The 21,465-nt window shown below is 43.6% G+C and overlaps 1 protein-coding gene across 17 annotated transcripts in view; it reads left to right on the top strand.

The window, feature by feature from the left end:
• MTSS1 (MTSS I-BAR domain containing 1) overlaps nucleotides 1-21,465 on the top strand; it is a 147,285-nt gene that overhangs the window by 83,228 nt on the left and 42,592 nt on the right. The gene's annotated exons all lie outside the window — the stretch shown is intronic.

The raw sequence follows: 21,465 nt of genomic DNA on the forward strand, positions 1-21,465 counted from the left end.
AGGACTTCCTGTATTAAGGTACTCCTTTAAGAAAATACCTTTTAGATTTGAACAAAATTCAGATATAACTGAGCTACTCTAAACCAATCCTGGAGTTCCACCAAAAAAAAAAAAAATGAAATCCTTCTGAAGGATTTGGAATCCAAGTGGATCTTTCATGAGCTTTGGAGCATTATGGAAAGGCAGATCTGCACAGTTTGTTCAATTTTTAGTTTTCCTGTAGAATATCGTGGAAAGAATGGAATGAGAGATGGATAAACTTTCTAACCACAGGGAGTGATTCATCTTATATTTTCTCCGTTTGCAGTGCTTTGGTGAAAGGATTCTTATTTTATCTTTTGCTGCATGTATCACTTAAGCCAGATCTAAAATACAGACATTTGCTTTAAACAGAATTTAAAGGAGAGTAGCTCCAGATTTCCTTCATCTATTACAGCAAAATTGAAGAGGCTTAATTCTCTGAAAATGGTAAATCATCCTTGAAAAAATTAATACTATTTTATCATGGTAGTAAATTGGGAACATACATGGCCAGCTTTCCAAAATCTCTTTTGATTTGATGCCTGAGTTGAACTGGATAGTTTCTGATCCATTCCAGATCAAACTGGGTTATTTTTTAAAAATAATTTTGAATTGCTGAACTAAATCATGTTTGATGTGCAGTTACTTTTAAATAATGATTGCTGAGAAAGTGAACAATGATCCCCTTATAAGCTGATTTGAGCTCCTGAAGGAAAAACTGACATAAATCTAACACAGTGAGATAACTTTAGTAAGGAAGATGCTTTAATAATCTCAGATTAAAACTCTGAGTCATTTCACTTATTAATTGATTGAAGGTGTCCAAAGCACCTTATTTTTAAGTGAAAGTGTCTTACTCCAATTTCCTGTACAGATTATTCTCTAGTTTAATTTCCCTTGAGAACCTGTGCATCTTTCCTGTTTAAAATTGTGTGTGTAAACCCATCCGCACTAAAGTGAGCATAACCACTCTATGGGGACTTTTTTCCTCCTGTTATTTATTACTTACACTGTCACCAGTGGATTCTAATGGACTGTTAAAGAGGCTTCTCAGTTTACATAACAATGCAATTTTTCATAATGGAGGACCTAGCCTGATGAAGCTGGAGCGTTCATATTCTTTCTTGAATTGCTTCTATTTTTCAAACAGATAAAAGGGGAAGGAGTTGTGCTCTGTGAACTTAGATGATTCAAGAACTATTGTCTAAAACAGATTAACTATGAAAAATAATAATAGAATAACAAGAGTTGGAAGGGACCTTGGAGGTCTTCTAGTCCAGCCCCCTGCTCAAACAGGAGACCCTATACCATTTGAGACAAATGGCTGCCCAGTCTCTTCTCAAAAACCTCCAGTGATGGATAGAGCATCCACAACTTCTGGAGGCAGGTTGTTCCACTGATTAATTGTTCTCACTGTCAGGAAATTTCTCCTTAGTTCTAGGTTGCTTCTCTTCTTGATTAGTTTCCATCCATTGTTTCTTGTCCTGCCTTCTGGTGCTTTGGAAAATAGAAAAAGACCTGAATTGGTCCTATATGTCACTATAGTGACGGTTTTGGATTTTTGGGTGAAGAAAACATCTGGAAGTATGCATGAGGTGAAATTCAAGTTGAAATACATTAACTTTTTCCAATCAGGCATGGAAATAAAGTTGAGGCTTTATTTGCAGGTTTCCAGAGATTTAACCTGCTCAGGTTATTCTCCAGTACAGGAGATGGATAATCCACGGATGGGTTTTCTCTGTCTGCCTGCTCTTGAGACCAAGTAGCCAAAGCTTGACACACCCCCACTTCCTGTGGAGTCCATTCTTAACTTGGTCTCTGCTCGAGAAGACTCGTTTTGGCGTGGCTCTCAGCTTATCAGGTTAGACAAGAAATCCATTGATTGATTATCCCTTGATAATTGGCTTCCCCTTCCAAAAAAATTGCCACCTATAGGAATTTAACCACAAAATTTTCTGGGGATCAGTCCTGATCTCAAACCTAAAATTAAAAAGGGGATTGGTGGGGAGGGAAACTTCCCCACAGATATCAGCCAGCCCCAGGGCTCTGGGGGGTGGAAAGGGGGGGAAGAAGGCATCAGCAGAGACTACTTGCTGAACCTTTTCCCCAACCACTAAGTTTTCCTTGGGATCATCCCTGATCCTATATTAAAATTGAAAAAGGGGGTGTGGGGGGGGGAACTCCCCACGGATCCCAGCCAGCCCCAGGGCTCTGGAGGTGGAAAAGGGGGGGGGAAGGCATCAGCAGAGACCACTTGCTGAGCTTTTCTCCCCAACCTTCCAAGGGATTTTTTCCTCAAATTGGGGGAAAAAATAACAATCTCCAGGTCCGGATTCAAACTTGAATTCGGATCATCGGAGATTCCCTAGCAGCCCAGGGCAACCGCGGGCGCCATTTTAGTTGCCGTTTTCAGGCAACAAAGGCAATCCCTGACTGGGATTCCCTTAAAACGTCACCAGCGCGCCAAATTTAAATCCCCGGGCACAAGCAGCTTCTGGGAGGCTGCGGAGCTCCCTCCTGGGATCCGCAAAGCCCATTTTCAGGGAGAAACGAGCTGCGGCTGCCATCTCTTGCCAGAGGAAGGCAAACCGAGCTTAAGGAAGCTCCACATCATATCTGGAAGCACTGATAGAGGCGGAATAGGAGCGCACAGCCAGCGCTCCACCCCCGATACACACATATAATAATAGGACAAAATATAATAATAATAAAAATAAATAAATAAATTTTAAAAATAATAATAATAATTTAAAAAAAAATTTTTTTTAAAGCTAAAAATTAAGCGACTGCAGGGCCAACAGGCCTAAAGGCAGAACACACAATATTATCATCATCACCATTATTGTTGTTGTTGTTGTTATTATTATTATTATTATTTTATTATTATTGTTGTTCCTATTATTAGTATAATAGTAATAATATTAATAAGAATAAATTCCGCTCTAGGTGACCGCCATTTGATACCTTGTTGTGTATTAAGTCAGGCCTACAGACCCTTTTGAGGTCGCCACTGATATTTTTTGCCTCCCTTTTCCTTTTTCTACTGGTGCACGTTGCCTGGTCACCTAAGGCCTCCGGGCGGAACCCAAAGAGTGGTTCCAAACGTGCCTTCGGTACCTCCCTCAGCTACCGTGACCTTAGCCCAGAGAGAATATTTTTGTTGTGGTCGGGTGATCAGGGGAACAGTCCTGGTACTTGTTCCAATTTCGCTCCCGCCAATACTTGCCTGCCTGAGCGTCTTCTCAGTTTTTCTGGGACTGCTCAAGCGGAATGGAGGGACCCTCGTTGCCTCAATCCATGAGCACGACCCCTCCACCTCCCAATTACGGCTGCAACACACCTTCTGACCAGAAGGCGGCAGGCAAGTGCAAAGCGAAGACAAAACACTCGCTCAAGAGGCCCTCCAAGTTGGCGGAAAAGCAAGCCAGCCGTAGGCACCAGGCCCTGGAGAAGGAGTTCTCCAGAGCGCAGAGGCAGGCCCAATTGGAATTGGTTCAAATAGCGGCCACCGAGATGGAATTACCATTGGGTCCATCCACATCAACCCAGAGCGCGTGGTCCATTCCAGGAACACCGCAACCACTGGATCCGCCATCTACATCAGTCCAACAAACAACCACGGCGGCAGGCACAACCACTGAGTCCACCTCTCCACCTGCGGTCACCACACCCAAAGGTAATGACATAGGGGACATCTGGGCAGATGGACGGCTAGAGGCCCTATTAACCAAAGTGGTGGACCGAGCCCTAGCACAGCGCTCCGCCCACCACGACCAGGGGCCCTCCACCTCAACCATGCCACACTCGGAACTCCCCTCAGAGTCCTCAGGCATTCAGGAACCCGTCTCCCCGGCCCAGTCCTCCATGAGTGGTTATTCTTCACCACAAGAGGAGGATCAACCTGGGATCTCTATGTCAGAGGATGAGGAACTTCCCCCTGAGCCCCCCTCAGGGGGATTATTTAATCCCAACCGCTTCCTCACGATACTACGCAAGGCCACAGCCATTGCGGACATGGGGACGGATCAGTTTTCTCAGCCGCAAGCGACACCGGCCACCACATCCAGACCCGTATTCGTAGAAAAGGTGACAACGCAACACCATATACCTTGCCCCGCCATTTTCCTGAAAGGGATCAAGAAGCCATGGGACTCTCCCGCTTCCTTCCCATCAGTGAGTGGTACGGACAAAAAATTATACAGCACTGCCACAGACCTCAATGAGGCCTTAGAAATTCCTAAAGTAGATGAAGCCTGGACCCCCTTGGTCTCCCAGACAGCCATGGCTGGGGACCTAGTGGAGGCCCTTAAGGCAGATGACAAAAAGTGGGAACAAGCCTTTCGCAAAACCCACCAGACAGCGGCATGGGCCATCAAAGCAGCCACCTCGGCCTCCTTTTTTGTCCGGGCCACCCTCATCTGGTTGCAACAACTACAAACCATAGTTCCTATGGAGGACATACGAACACACCAGGACCTGGCTAAGATGGTAGCAGCCACGGAATATGCTGCAGACGCAACGCTCCAATCGGCCATTTTTTCATCCAGATCCATAGCATCCAACATAATTGCCAGGAGAATGCTATGGCTAAAACACTGGCAAGCTGACACCAAGGCTAAGTGGCGGCTAGCGACCGCCCCTTACTCAAGTAACGGTCTGTTTGGGGAGACCTTGGACCCCTATCTTGTAGAGAACAAAGACAAGCGGAAGGTCATGGCACACTTGAACAAAAGGTCAGACAAACGTACCACACCTTACTTTCGTAGGCAGTCCTTTCGCCAACCAACAACCACGCCTATCAGTCAGGCACCCAAGCCATTCACTCCCAGGCAGAACAAACCGTACGGCCGCCCCTACGACAGACCGGGGTTCCAGCCCAGACAACAAAACCAGTCGAGACGACCCTTTCGTGGAACGGGTCGTCCGTACCGGAAGACAAAATGACTCCTACATAGACCTACCCATTGGAGGAAGACTAGCTCACTTCTTCCACCAGTGGGAGCAGACCTCCACGGACAACTGGGTACTACAAACCATCCAGTCCGGGCTGTCCCTGGAGTTCCTGGTCACACCCCCAGACCGACTCATCAACTGCTCGGTCTCCAGGAACCCCACCAAACGCAAACTCATGCAGGAGGCCATCCAACACCTGTTGGACATTCAAGCCATAGAACCGGTCCCAGCGGAATACAGAGGCAGAGGATTTACTCCATCCTCTTCGTGGTTCCAAAGACTTCAGGAGGATGGAGGGCAATCCTGGACCTAAAAAACCTCAACCACTACATCACATACAAAAAATTCAAGATGGAATCCCTTCAGTCCATCCTGGGAAGCATCAGAGAAGGAGACTTCCTGGCATCGATAGACCTCACGGAAGCCTACCTTCACATCCCCATCCACCCAAACCACCGCCGGTTCCTATGTTTCTGTTACGGGGGAAAACACTTCCAATACAGAGCTCTCCCCTACGGTCTATCTTCGGCACCCAGGGTATTTACCAAGATACTAGCAGTGGTAGCCGCCAAACTGAGAAAAATCCCAATACGCGTCCAATGTTACCTAGATGACATACTAATCCAAGCAACATCCCTACAGACAGCTCAGGCGGACGTAAGGACCGTCATTCGCGTCCTCCAATTACACGGATTCTCAGTAAACTTTCAGAAGAGCCAGACAGTTCCCTCGTCCAGGCTGCTGCATCTGGGGGCCATGATAGACACAACCAACTGTATGGTCTATCTCTCCCAAGACCGGGTGGCCGGCATCAGGGAACTGGCTCGCTGGGTTCACAGGCAACGTTCAGTTCCGATACTAACACTTTCCCAATTATTGGGCAAGATGGTATCGGCCATAGCCATTGTACCCTGGGCCAGGCTCCACCTACGGGAACTACAGTGGTTTCTGCTCCCTTACCAACGGCAGAACACCAGCGCATCCAACCACCTAGTCAGGGTCACGGCACAAATCCGCAGGGCGCTACGCTGGTGGTGCTCTCGGGCCGTGACCAAGGGGTCACCCTTCAAGGAACCAGTCAGAGTTACCATCACTACAGACGCCAGTCTGTATGGTTGGGGAGCCCATCTGGACTCCCAGTTTGTACAGGGACGTTGGTCCGCCACGGATCTGAGAAACAACATCAACTGGCTAGAACTCAGGGCTATCCACCTAGCCTTGCAACAATTCAAAGACAGAATCAGAGGCCACCACGTTCTAGTCCTAACAGACAACGTAGCAGCCAAGGCGCACATCAATCGGCAGGGGGGGACCAGATCAAAAACCCTGATGACAGAGTCACGACTCCTATTCAGCTGGGTAGAGCCCAATCTGAAGTCACTAAAAGCGGAACACATATCGGGGGTCAACAACCAGCAAGCGGACTTCCTAAGCCGCACCACAGTGGACCCTTCGGAGTGGGGGCTACACCCGAACTTGTTCCTAGACATCTCCCGCAAGTTCGGGTACCTGATCCTCGATCTGTTCGCATCATCAGACAATGCCCAGCTCCCCAGATTTTACTCTCGTTACTTCAACCCGCGAGCAGAGGGGACGGACGCTCTGAGAACTCAGTGGCCTCAGCGTCTGCTTTATGCCTTTCCCCCACTACCACTCATACCGGCGGTCATCCGCAAGCTGATTCAAGAGCGGGCAGAAGTGATCCTAGTAGCACCATATTGGCCACAGAGACCGTGGTTCGCCGACCCGATGAACCTGTCTCAGTCGCCCCTATGGAATATTCCCCCTCATCAAGTGTCCCTACACCAGGGAACCATCAGTCACCCGGAACCCCAATGGTTACAACTGACCGCCTGGCACTTGAGCGCCAGATAATGGCACAGGAACTATTCTCTCCCGGGGCCATTACCATAATTCAAGCTTCACGCCGTCCGGCAACAAACCGCATTTATGACTCCACTTGGAAAAATTTTTGCCTTTGGTGCAGGGAACGGCAGTTTGACTTACACAAACTCTACATCCCTCAGATAGTAGATTACCTCTTGGAGGGACTAGACAGAGGCCTCGCCCCCGCGACCATCCGCAGGCAAGTGGCGGCCTTGTCCACCCTCCTCACCTGCACGGATTCGGTTCCCTTAGCTCACCACCCCAGGATCCGCGCCTTTATCAAGGGCGCCTATAACACCAGACCTCCAGTAATTCACAGGTACCCGTCCTGGGAACTACCGCGAGTCCTTCACGCACTCACTCGGTCACCATTTGAACCATTGGCGACCGTTTCCTTGCGACACCTGTCGCTAAAGGTGGCGTTCCTGATTGCCATCACATCGGCCAGACGAATTTCGGAACTGGCCGCACTGTCAGTCAGAAACGACCTATGCATTTTCCACAAGGACAGGGTGGTCCTTAGGTTAGATCCTGCCTTCATACTGAAGGTGAATTCACTCTTTCACAGGACACAGGAAGTAATTCTCCCAAACTTCTGTCCAAATCCAACACATGACCGGGAGCGGCAGTGGCATACATTGGACGTCCGCAGAGCCTTGCGGCGTTATATAAAGCGTACAGAACCCTTCCGCAAATCGGAGGCCCTATTTGTGTCCTTCCAAGCGGGCACCTTGGGGCGGAAAGTTTCCGCGGGCACCATTGGAAGGTGGATCCGAAGCTGTATCGCAGAAGCTTACAATGTATCATCCCTGCCGCCCCCAAGTCATCTCACAGCCCATTCCACCCGAAGCGCTGCAACTTCGGCGGCATGGGCTACCCAGGCGTCAATCGAGGAAGTTTGCAGGGCCGCGACATGGTCCTCGCCTTCCCCGTTTATACGACACTACAAGATAGACCGCTTTGCATCGGCGGACGCCTCCTTTGGTAGGAGGGTCCTCCAGCAAGTTGTCTCAGAGATCAGTCTACCGGCCTTATCTGTTTCCCACCCCTTGGGACAGTGAGGCTTTGGTACGTCCCATCCGTGGATTATCCATCTCCTGTACTGGAGAAAGGGCGTTGGTCTTACCTGAACGCCTTTTCTCAGTACGGAGATGGATAATCCACACCCACCCCAAGGCCAGCAGGCTGCTAGTAGGGAGCTGAGAGCCAATACCTTGTCAATCATCAGCCAATTCGCCCTCGTTAAGAATGGACCCCACAGGAAGTGGGGGCGTGTCAAGCTTTGGCTACTTGGTCTCAAGAGCAGACAGACAGAGAAAACCCATCCGTGGATTATCCATCTCCGTACTGAGAAAAGGCGTTCAGGTAAGACCAACGCCCCTTTTATATTTATTTATTTGCATGTATCCCACCATTATTATTTTTACAAATAACTCAAGAACAACAAACATATCCATTCACAATATAAACATATACATATCCAACATACCTATTTTTCCACAACAACTGTGAGGTGAGTTTAGCTGACAGAGAGTTATTGGCCCAAAGTCATCTAACTGGCTTTCATGACAAAGGTAGGACTTGAATTCATGGCCTCCTGCTTTCTAGCTTGATGTTTTATCTGTATGTAAATGGACTCTATTTCCCTAATGTGTGTTCATGTTCTGAACTTGTCTGTTTCTGCACCAAGGAGACTAAAAGAAATGAAACCTGTGTTTAAAACTATTATGTGGCTTATTCTTTTTCCTGGTAGATGCTTCCAAGATATTGCCATGGTTTCTCTAGCCTGGTTTTGTGACCCTTTTCCTTTTCCTTTTGTTATTATACGGAAAAAAGAATGAATAATTATATTAAATCTAACAATTCTGTCAAGTGGCTGACAGGCCATTAAAAAGCTGCTCTCACTGATAAGGATTGTTAAATAATTTTAATATGTTGTGATAATAGGTGGGAATGTATTTTTCTCTGGTAGGGATTATCTAAGGTAGATTTCATTCTTATTATGAATTGACCAGTTGCTGGATGATAAAACAGTGTATTGAAACATAGACGATTCTAGTGTTTATTCCAATTATTCATATTTGGAAAGTTTTGGGGGCTAGAAAGGGCTCTGGCTGAAGCAAGAGAAAGGTGCTTTCCACACAGAAGCTGCAGATATTATTAAATAAGGTGCACCAATATTCAGATTCAGTTATAAGTGTTTTGTAAACGCAATAGAAAATTGAGAGCAAGAACATCTGTTTTTTTCTTCATTCACTCAGTCTGGCTCCAAGTAACTTCCGTTATTAAGGTGGGGTGCATCAGAAATATTTTGAGTTTGCTTCCTGCCTGCCCTCAAGCCCCCTAACAGAAGCTTCTAGAAAAGGAAGTATCTGGAGCTTTATATGTATTTTTTTCCTGGCTGAAATATTGTGGACTTGGTTGGGAAGTAGCTGTTTAGTATTTTTGTACAGGAAGGGAATTGAATTCTCATTTTGGGGTGAACTTTAGCTGATAAGGGTGGAGCTTCCTTGCATAAGATTTGGAGCTGAAGGCAAAGGTTCAATCATGTTTCTATCATACAAATTTTAGATTTTGATTGACTTGAATTGGAAAGGGTGGGTTGGTTGGATTTTGTGGGTGGGAAGAGAATTCAGAAAGAGGAAAGAGAATTCAGATTGAGGAGTCCTTGGTTCTCTCTGAGCTTGGTTGTTTTGTTGCAGACATTTCATTGCGCAAATTAGGTAACACCTAGCACTGATGATGTTACCTCAGAGAGCACCACGGACTCCTCATTTCAACCCCGAACTATAAATATAGGTAGTCCTCAACTTAATGACTGTTCAAAGTTACAATGGCATTGGAAAAAAGTGACTTATGACCGTTTTTCACACTTAACAAACATTGCAGCATCCCCATGCTCACGTGATCAAAATTCAGACACTTGGCAACTGACTCATATTTATAACGGTTGCAGTGTCCTCTGGTCATGTGGTCACCTTCTGACAAGCAAAGTCAGTGGGGAAACCAGATTCACTTTACAATCATGTTGCTAACTTAGTAACTGCAGTTATTGATTGTGGCAAGAAAGATTGTAAAATGGGGCAAAATTCACTTAACACAAATTTCGGGTTCCATCGTGGTCGTAAGTCAAGGACGGGGGTAGGCAACCTTGGCTCTTTTATGACTCGTGGACTTCAACTCCCAGAATTACTGAGCCAGCATAGCTCAGCTTGAAAACCTCTCCCTTTCCCCTCAGCATGGCTGGCTCAGGAATTCTGGGAGTTGAAGTCCTTGAGTCATAAAAGAGCCATGGTTGCCTGCCCCTGGTCAAGGACTATTTGTATTCTCCTTTATTAGAATTCAGATTATTTTGCTTGATTCTTTGAAAGGCACAGTGAAGTTAAATTTAAATTTTAAATCAAACCGAATGGTGGAACTGAGCTCAGCCAACATTTGGCCTTGTTTATCACTTTTGGAACTGCCTGTTATCACTCAGCTGTTCTCAGAAGAAGTCTCCTAACCCAACTGTCAAAAAGTCTGACCTTGCCAAATTTTGCAAGGCCATCCGGGATCTCTGCAATCAGCATGCAGTGACAGTGAAAAAGGGAAGCATATTAGAAGTGTCTAATTGAATTTTTGCATTACAGAGGTGTGGTGATTTAGAGAGTGGCAAATCACCTGCTGCGCTGTCTGTGACCACAATAATAGGTGGTGAGCTTAAGGATGCTGTTATGAACATCTAGTAGGCTCCCTAGTTTGGTCTTTAAAGATGTCCTACAGAGCTTGAAAGTGTAAAGGTTTAGAAAAGTAGCAGGACCAGGTTGAATCTCTTAGCGTTTTATAGTACAGGTAGTCCTCAGTTTACAACAGTTCATTTAGTGTCTATTTGAAGTTACAATGGCACTGAAAAAAGTGATTTATGACCATTTTTCACACTTATGAGCATTGCAACATCCCCATTGTCATGTGATTTACATTCAGATGCTTGAGAATTGGTTCATATTTATGATAGTTGCATGTCATTCCCTTTTGAGATCTTCTGACAAGCAAAGTCAATGGGGAAGCCAGATTTACTTAACAACTGCCTTCCTAACTTAACAACTGCAGTGATTCACTTAACAAATGTGGCAAGAAAAGTCGTAAAATAGGGCAAAGCTCACTTAACAAATTTCTCACTTAGCAACATAAAGTTTGGGCTCAATTGTGGCCAATAGAAGGAAAGAAGTAGGTTGCAGAATAAATCTCTTTGAGATGCCTCCTCCCTGTCCCCTCCCCTGCATTTTGGAAGATTTATAGGTCTTGAGTTTACAGAAGTTTAGTACACATTTTCACATTAACTAATTGAAACAAGCAGAGAAAGTTAATTGGTGGAAAAATCATCAGTTTGCTGCTGATTTTGATTTATGGAGGCCATCAAGATAAGGCTTGGGAGAACTTCGTCAGCTATTCATCCTGTGGTTGCCTTCTCCATTGCAGTTTCTCCGTTAAAGCAGGTGGACTTCGTGTTCTCCAAACTGCCCTTTTATTTCTGAAATTGGATGTCCCAAATCTTGATTTTGGTTATTTTTGTTAGAAAGATGCAAGTTTCTGTAGAGGCAGTAAGTGGCTCTCATATGCATGAACCAAACCCAAAAGAAGTTGATGGATCAGCAATGAACTTTACTTTCTGCTCTCACTTGGGGGTTGTGCATTTAAATTAATAAGGCATGGAATAAATTTGGAGAATCTGCTTCAGGAATAATGCAACCTTCCCTGGGGCACTCTAGGTGTATTAAAATTGCTCCAACAGTATAGGAATTACAGCCACCATGTATCATGATGGGCAAAGCCATTATAATGCTTCAGAACAAGGCTGTCTGCATAGAGCTCTTGAAGACGGAGAATGCTCTTCTTAAGCTGGGAGCAGATAATACAATTTATTGCCAGCGCCTGAAATGTAGTGTTGCTCTTTTCCACCCTTGTTAGAATGTAAACTCTAGGACTGTAAAGTCTAGAGAGTAAATTATATAGCATTTCTTAGTGCTAGAGGCGTTTTCAAAGCAAATTCTTCCTTCTGTAAACAAAGATGCTTATTTTTATAAATGTGGGTCAATGTGTGGACAAGACCATGATCAGGGATGACATGATAGCAGTGTTCTAATATTTGAGGCGCTGCCACATAGATGAGGGGGACAAACTATTTTCAAAGCACCATATTTTGACGTACCGTATTTTCCGGCGTATAAGACAACTTTCTAAAGCGTGGAAATGGGCGCCGCAGTCGGGTGTCGTCTTATATGCCGAGTCGTCTTATACGCCGGAAATTACGGTAGCTTCCGACGGATAAGATGACTTTCTAGGCATGGAAATCGGCGCCGAAGTCGGGGGTCGTCTTATACGCCAGATCGCTTTATACGCCGGAAAATACGGTATGCATTTTATTCAAGCTGACTGGGGAATTCTGGGAGTTGAAGTCCACAAGTCTTAAAGTTGCCACGGTTGAAGACTCCTGCTATAGGGTACCTTCTGCTTGTGCACGGGGTTGGACTAGAAGATTTCCAATTCTATTCTCTTATTTTCTTTTGATGTATCCTTGCTGGATATTGGCCTTCACTAAACATTAGAGGGCTCTGTGATCCCTTTAATAACCTGCTGTTGTCTGGGTTTAAATTAGTCTTGATGACACCAGATTGTGTAAACAGCTAACATTTTTTTTTGATGTTGAGGTTGGTGGAGGAATGATTGCACTTAATTACTTCAGGAATCCATCCAAATCTTGATTTAGTGCACATGTTCTTAAAAAAATCTGAAGAGCATTTTGTTGCTTCTTTCTCCTCCTCTCCTGAAGTCCTTCTTGAGGGGAACAATTTATCAAACGCTGTTTGGAGTTGCAGGCTGGAAGAGTACGCAAGAGTACATATGCAACTCAGCTATGACTCCTGCCTGAATGCTGTAGTAGCAATTCTTTCTCTACTGCCATATAACATACAGTATTCAGTTCTTGAAGCATGGACAGAATTCCTGTTGAAGTGGGGAGAATTGATTATGGTGCATCTTCCCCTCACTAAAGAAACCTTTTGTGGTGCAGTTGCCCTTCAGATTCTTGTATGCAAAATGTATTGCTGGGTGATGTATAAAAATTATGCCAATGCAAAATCTATTCTAAGGAAACCAATGAAGTGGCTGCTCTTTTCATTCCCAGCCTGCAGAGCCATCATCTGCAAGCCAGACCATCTCAAACAAAGGGAAAGGTGGTTTCAGGGATATTTTGCCCATGTTGCATGATCTACTTAGGTCAGTGATGGCGAACCTTTTAGAGACTGAGTGCCCAAACTGCAACCCAAAACCCACTTATGCATCGTTGAGTGCTGGGTGGGTGTGGCCCATTGGCTGAGTGTGGCCCACTGGGTGGGCGTGGCTGCGGTGGTAACTAAAAAGTTCAATCAATCAATTCCAACTTTGCAAGATCTTTTTTTCCCAGGGAGAAGTTGAAATTGACTGATTGAACTTTTTTTTTTTTTTTTGTACACGGCAGTGGAGGTCTAAAGCGAAAAGGTTTTATAAAACCCAGCTGAAGGCCTAGGACTGGGGTGACAGTGCACATGTCCACAGAGAAGGCTCTGAGTGCCGCCTCTGGCACCCGTGCCATAGGTTCTCCACCACTGACCTAGGTGGAACCTTTCACTAGTTTTGAATGAGCCTATATATAAACTATGGATAGGTATAAATAATGAGGTATTATTACAATGGAACCTTAAGATCCTGTTATCCTAGTAAATTAATCAAGGAGAGAAGCAACCTAGAACTAAGGAAAAATTTCCTGAGAGTTAGAACAATTAATCTGTGGAACAACCTGCTTCCAGAAGTTGTGAATGCTCCAACGATGGAAGTTTTAAAGAAGAGACTGGACAGCCATTTGTCTGAAATGGTATAGGGCTTCCTGCCTGAGCAGGGGTTGGACTAGAAGACCTCCAAGGTCCCTTCCAACTCTGTTGTTGTTATTATTATTATTAGTAGTAGTAGTAGTCCTTGCTTTACAACCAGAATTACTATGGCTAAGCAAGGCAGTGAGTCACACCCAATTTTATGAGCCGGTTGGTAAGTGAATCACTACAGTTGTTAAATAAATCATATGGTTGTTAAGCCAATCTAGCTCCCCCCCCATTTACCTGGCTTGTCAGAAGGTCACAGATGGCAATCACATGTCACCCAGGACACTGCAACTGTCATAAATACATGCCAGCTGCCAAAACGCCTGAATTTTGATCGCATGACTATGGGGTTGTTGCTCTGGTTGTAAGTGTGAGGACCAGATCTTTTTAGTGCTGTCATGACTTCAAATGACCACTAAATGAATGGTTTTAAGTTGAGGACTATCTGTACAATGTTTTGATTATGGTTTATGGTTCAGTTTACAACATTGATTAGCATGCAGTTGCTCAGGAGAAGAAAAGAAAGGAAGATCTTGGGAAGGGTGTAGGACACGGGTCTTCAAACTTGGCCCTTTTTTGATTTGTGGACAGAGTTCCTCAGGCAGGCACACTGGCTGAGGAATTCTGGGAGTTGGAAGTCCACAAGTCATAAAAGGGGCAAGTTTGAAGACCCCTGGTGTAGGACATCAACTGAGAGAAGAAAGGAGAGAGATGGAGAGGTCAGGGGGTGAGCAAACCAGTGGGATGTGCCAAGCTGGGGCTGCTAGAGAAAGAGAAGAGATGATACCCACCAGCTTGCCTTTCTTTCATTTTAGCCTTGTGATGTAGTCCAGACTTCCCCAACCTTTCTGGCTTTGGGGACTGACAGGGATGGTTCTGAACGAGCAGCAGGGATATGTGCGTGTGCAGCTCCATTTGTGCGAGTGGCAGGACAAATGGAGCGTGCATGTATGCACTCTCGCCCGCCACTTTCAGGGCCTGGTCCCAAATGGCTTGAGGCGCAGTAGTGGGCCGTGGCTCGGGGGTTGGGGACCCCTGGTCCAGGAATACTAGATCTATATTGTAAGATTTCATTAACAGAATCTTGCAAGTCTGAAAAGCACCACTTCCTTCATTCACTTCCTTATTCTCTTGAAGACTAGATCCCCTCTGAAACACCTGTTTCCTTTCATACTCAAATTTTGTTGATCAGCCTGTTGTCTATGCTTTAGTTTCTTCCTCCTGTCTCTCAGGGTCATTCCCAAATACCATTATATCTCAGCTGCCCAGAACAGCCCTGCTTTCTTCTGCATATAGAGCAAAACAGCTCCCATGTTGTTCCAGACCTTGACTAAAACGTGTCTTTCAGTTCAGATGAGCATAATCTAAAGCCAGCTGTACCGGGTACTGATCACGGCATGCCCAAAACCTTTTGCAATATTTAGAACTCAAAGCAACTCTGTTTTCTTTACTTTTTGCTCAAGGATTACATAGAACAGAGGTCTCCAGCCTTTTGGGCACCAGGGACCGGTTCCGTGGAGAGAGGTTTTTCCACGGACCGGAGGGGGTGTGGTTTGGTGCGCTACCTGCATCCTGCAGATGGGGCTCCGCTTGTTTGTGCGGACCGGTTGCTGGCATGCCATGGCCCGGTACTGGTCCACAGACTGGGGATTGGGGACCCCTGACATAGGACAAATGAACAAAACTGTGAGTTTTTTTTTTAAAAAACAAATTTATTACAAAATGTAAGGAATAATAAGCCTTCTTTTAAGGGTGAGGGAAATGGACATACAGTTATAAAAACTCAACAAAAACAGTACAGGTCGTCCTCAATTTACGACCACAATTGAACCCAAGATTTCTGTTGCTAAGTGAGACCGTTGTTCAGTGAGTTTTGCCCCATTTTACAAACCTATCTTGCCACAGTGAAGTGAATCACTGCAGTTGTTAAGTTAGTAACATGGTTGTTAAGTGAATCTGGCTTCTCTGTTGATTTTCCTTGTCAGAAGGTTGCAAAAGGTGCCTACATGACCCCACGATACGGCAACTGTCATAGATATGAGTCAGCTGCCAACCATCTGAACTTTGATCACGTAACCATGGGGATGCGAAGACAGTTGTGTAAAAAACAATCCTAAGTCACTTTCAGTGCCGTTGTAACTTGGTCACTAAATGAATGGGTTGCAAATTGAGGACTACCTGCACAGCGTGGGTTCATATCCATGAAGAATATCCCTTTCCTGTGAACTGATTTTTCTTCTTCCTCATGTAGAAGCATGCTGCATTGGCCTTGGCCATCATTTAGACAGGAAACTTCAAGAAAGTGAGGCAACCTAGTTTTTATTAAATTTATCAAAACCATGCAGAGATGCAGAGTGCGCACTCTGTAATGCTCAACTAACAAACTAGCTTAGATTTTGCATTTATGGAATGAAACCTGAAAAAGTCTTATTAGTGATACTGTGTGAAGCACACAGCATGTGTATCTTGCTGATGTCATGTCTAGGTCTGTCTTTCACAGCAGTAGAATCCAAAATGGTGCCTCATAGTCTGAACTTGTGGTTTTATAACTGCCACTTTCCCCATCTTACTCTGCTTGTCCCCGCCAAAAGCAGCAGGGATAAATCCAACGTCTACTGTTTTACTGGCTAATGGTAGAGAATGCCTTTAAAACACAACATATAGGCCAGCAAGGGATTTTAAAAGCTACTTATGATTTTGTGAACATTTGAAACGTTGCAACTTGTCCGATTTCTAGCTTCTTAGCTTGCAATATTTAGAATTTTCCAAACTTAAAAACATTTGGGCATATCCCCAGTTAGTTCCTTGGAAGCTTTTTAATCTTCCTTAATTTTTAGCAGGAGGATGTTGCATTTCATTGAGATAACATGCGTTCCATGCCTGCAGATGCTCTTTTTCTCCCATGTAGGACAATTGGAACTGTATTACAGGAAGTCCTTGACTTACAACCAACCATTTAGCGACTGTTCACAGTCAATGGCACTAGAATGGTTGCTGGAATTGGGTATGTCTAGTTTAACGAAGAGAAGGATGACATGATAGCAATGTTCCAATATCTCAGGGGCTGCCACAAAGAAGAGGAGTCAAGCTATTCTCCAAAGCACCTGAAGGCAGGACAAGAAGCAATGGATGGAAACTAATCAAGGAGAGAAGCAATCTAGAACTAAGGAGGAACTTCCTGACAGCTAGAACAATTAACCAGTGGAACAACCTGCCTCCAGAAGCGGTGAATGCTCCAACACTGGAAGTTTTAAAGAAGAGACTGGACAGCTATTTGTCTGAAATGGTATAGGGTTTCCTGCCTGAGCAGGGGTTGGACTTGATGACCTCCACGGTCCCTTCCAACATCATCATCATCATCATCATCATCATCATCATCATTATTATTATTATTATTATTATTATTATTATTATTATTATTATTATTATCATCATCATCATCATCATCATCATCATCATCATTAAGTGACATGGTAACTGCCATGTATTTATGATGGTAGCAACATCCCAGGGACACATCATCACATTTGTGACCTTCCCAGCTGGTTTTTGACAAGCAAAATCAATGAGGGAATTTACTTAACAACTGCATGATTCACTTAACAAATCACAGCAGAACAACTGTGATTTTACTTGATAATCGTGGCAAAAAGGATATAGAATGAAGCACAAGTCACTTAACTGTTTGCTTAGCAGCGGAAAGTCTAGCCCTAATTATCATCATAAGTTGAGGACTACTTACATTTATTTGATTCCACATCTTTAATAAATTAAGAAATAAATGGTGGCCTTACACATGGAGTCATATAGATTTTAAGGAAGAACAGAATGTAAGTCAGATGCGCTGACCAGATTGAGGTTGAGCACTAAACCAGAGTTCTCCATAATAATAGTTAGCTAATTCTAAATGACAGGTGAATCCTTCAAACCCCTTTCCTTCAGTTCTGTAGTCCGAATTTTGAGCAACCTCCTCTTAGTGCCAAGATCAAAACCCCCTTTATTGTAGATTGGAAGTTCCTTTTAGTCTTATTACAGTAATGGACAGTTTATTGGCAAGAGATGACAAGCCATTGTATAATTCTCCCAGAAAATGGTTTATGAGATGTGTTAAGCATGTGCCAAAAGATGGAAGGTTAGCTTCCCCCCCCCCCATGATGAATTTGTTTCCTGAATTATTAATTGGCTGGAGCAAATTTTAGGTCATCTTGACCTAGAATGTTCCCAAATTGCCTAAAAATAACAGCATGCTGGCTTTAATATGAAGAGAGAAAAAGGAAGTCAGCAATCATTAAATATTGTGGCATTGATTCAGTCAGAGCTAATACGATCCTGATTTTCCCTATCAAGAAAGGATTGATAGAAGTGAATATTTGTTGCTCAGGATTAAGCTGTGGGGTCCTTGGTGCTCTCTGAGCTTGGTGGTTTTTTTGCAGATACTTCATTTCCAAACCAGGTAGCATCATCAGTGCTATCATGCTATCATTCATTAACTACTTTGTTAATGAAACGTCTGCAAGAAAACCATCAAGCTCAAAGAGCATCAAGGACACCAAAGAAAGGAGTCTTGGTTGAGTTTCCCATTGAACGTCCTACAAGCAGACAAAGTTGATTCTCCACCTGGAGGTTGGTAACCTGGTACACTCCCTGTCACCACAGAATGTCTGCAGCTGTTCTCTCTTGGCCTTCCCATATTGGTAGTGGCAACAGAATGGAAGGAAATTTATATCAGCCCTTTGCAATCATTTTACAGGAAATAAAAGTAAAAAAAAACAACCAGTCACTGAAAAGGGAAAGGGGATCTCTTATTCCTTTCATAAACTTGGGCTTCCCCATTGCAAATCCTGGGTCCATTTTAATGGAAGGAAATGCATAATAAATGCATAAGCAGACATGCACATGGTTGTATTTTGGGTTCCCCTTTCATAGCAAAGCTGTCAAGCCACAGATACAGAGAATTTAAGCTGTTTAACATTGTCTTTATCTCGATGCAATATTTATAAAGAAGAGTCATGTACACTGGGCTGGTTAAACAAAGTGCTTGTGTTTGAAACACATTCACGTGTAGCAATACCAAGTGTTGGGAAAATATTTAGGGATCCAGTAATAATGTAAGTGGGAGGGAAGGAAGGAAAATTGGTATTCACTGTAATCTCTTTTTTTCCTGTTGAGTCTGCATGTTTTCAGATGATACTTATTTTGTGTTTAAGGGATGCATCCTGTCTCTCTTTCTATTGTCTGACTCTTCTTCCTGCACTTAACTTGCTAAGAAGATGGGAGAGAGAGGAAGAGAATGAGTGGTGAAGGATGGAGAGGCAGAAGGAAATAAATGCATCCTTCTTAGCTGCGGCCTTTTATTGCTTAACTATTTGAAGCTTCTGGTGTTAAGCTGTAAATAACTAAAGCAACGGAGTGAAAGAATACCATACATTGTTTGACAATGCAGTTGACTCTGCCTACATTCTTGTATGTGCATATCCTGAAAATACGATCCTTTGAACTCAGTGGGGTTATCCTAAGCAAATAGATGTAGAATTACTCTTTTAGTGTTAGCGTTTAGGGCAGGTTAAAGAATGTTTGATGGTTAGTCAGGAGTGACAGCAACTTTGCAGGATGCTTTTATCCATCTGTCTATCTGATTTCTATAGCTGCCCATCTCATCAAACAACAACAATTTCCCATCAGTTGCCAGTTTCCTAGGTGAAAATGCATCAAACTGCATCCCAAGAGTATCCAAACATTTGGGACTGGGGACATAAGTACAAGGGTGAGGAGGGTAGATGGTTAGTGGAGCCGTTCGCAAAAAACCAGGAGATATACATATTCATAATATGGGGGCCAGGTTAGATGTAATCAATCAGAAAGCATTTGTTAGTCTGGTGAACTAATCTCAACCTTGTCTGAAGATATTCTACCATTTCCTAAGTCATTTTTTTCAGTATCATTGTAACTTAGAACGGTCACTAAACAAATGGTTATAAGTCAAGGACTATATCTGTATAGGAAACATTCAGATTTTCTTGATGGTACCCTTATAACAGCATTCTAATTAATAGCCTGCAAATCAAAACTTCTACTGAAGCTTGAGCATTAATTGTGCTATCTTGTTTAATGATAAGGCATATTGCCTCCCTCCACCCCAAAATATATTATAAAATAGTCCAAATTTCACGGAATGTCACGTGAAGATGCCCAAAGCTCTTGAGTTTTGGTAACTCACCAATCTCATCATTCTTCCTTCTCATCCCCCCTCATCACTATCCTTTTTTAATTAATTGAATTGTGAATGTTAATTTTAGTTCACTGTAGAGTCTATGGCTGCTGCCTTCTTAGCCTCTAGATTAATTTCAGCTTCACTGAAATTGCTGGCTGTGGAATTCTGGGAGTTGAAGTCCACATGCCTTAAAATTGTCAAGGTTGAGAAACACTGTGCTAGAGTCTGAAATCACCCATCGGTGAAAAAAATGAGAACAGATTCGTGAGGGTGAAAGAAAAAGCATATAAAATTCCTAGGATTCCTCAGAAAAAAGGAGACCCCATCTGCGTAGATAGGAAGGAAATCATGATACCTCTGTGGCATTCTTCAATGACACTGCATTAACTTTAACAGCATTGCAATTTTTCATAGTTAACATGAAGACAAGGAGAGAGGCTTGGGTAAAAACGGAATAGGAGCTGGTTCCAAGGGTGCATAAAACGGAGTCAGAGGAAAAAATGTGTCAGTGGCTGGACTATATTCGATCATAGTCCTATTTCTGACTGGTGCTTATAATAAACAAGGGTTGGATTGTCTTGATTATGCTCTGATCTTCTTCAAGGAAGTCTTACCTTTTTCCCACTGATTCAGCAAGGCAGTTCTTGCTAAGTTCTCATGTCCTTTAAAAACAGCACCATCTGCCGGTTGACGTCTATGTTATGAGCAATCAAATTTACAGTTTCTTGGCTATGCAGGAAGCTTGAATTGTGAATTGGTTTCTGAATGAGAAAGAGTTGCATTTTGTATCCATCTCATAAACGAGGAGCAACTAAGGCAGGGGTGTCAAACTGCTGGCCCGCGGGCCAGTTGCATCATGCAGAGGCCACATCTCACCCCAGCTCCGGCAATGCAAAAAAGTCACGATATGTCACAACATGTCACGTGACGCGGCGAGTTTGACACCCGTGAACTAAGGGATTTAGATATATCATGACTCTATAAAGACTAATCTATTTTCTCTCAGTTCCTGTTTCAGTTTTATGTTCTTGATACTTGACAAGTTTAGAATGCTTAGGTTTCATCTTCATAATTTGATGCGGGTTACAAAGATTTGTGTAGCATTTTGTGTGCTTGATAGTTGGACTGAAAGATATTAGCTCTCTTTTCTGTCAGAGTTTATTTGTGGTTATTGTGGTTCTCAAAATACCTGCCTCACTGGGTATTTTAGAACAATTCATATGGACAGTTTGCAGCTCAGGACTCGGTAAATTATTGAAATGTTAAGACCTGTAAGAAGTCCCCTGATTTTATCAAGATTTATTTAGAGGAATTATTAGAGAGTTTGGAATATATATATTCTCAATTCTTTGCCAAGACCAAGCTGAAAAATGATTATGGGAAATGAAATCCAGCCATCTAAGAGGTATTAGTTTGAGAAAGGCTGGATATTGAAATCAGCCCAGTTCCTTGCTCTGTTAAGCATTTACACTCAAGTGCTGAATAAAATTTTGTTTGTAA

This window comes from Crotalus tigris, unplaced genomic scaffold, assembly GCF_016545835.1.
Source record: "Crotalus tigris isolate CLP2741 ecotype Arizona unplaced genomic scaffold, ASM1654583v1 scf7180000019137.2069052, whole genome shotgun sequence".
NCBI classification, from domain to species: Eukaryota; Metazoa; Chordata; class Lepidosauria; order Squamata; family Viperidae; genus Crotalus; species Crotalus tigris.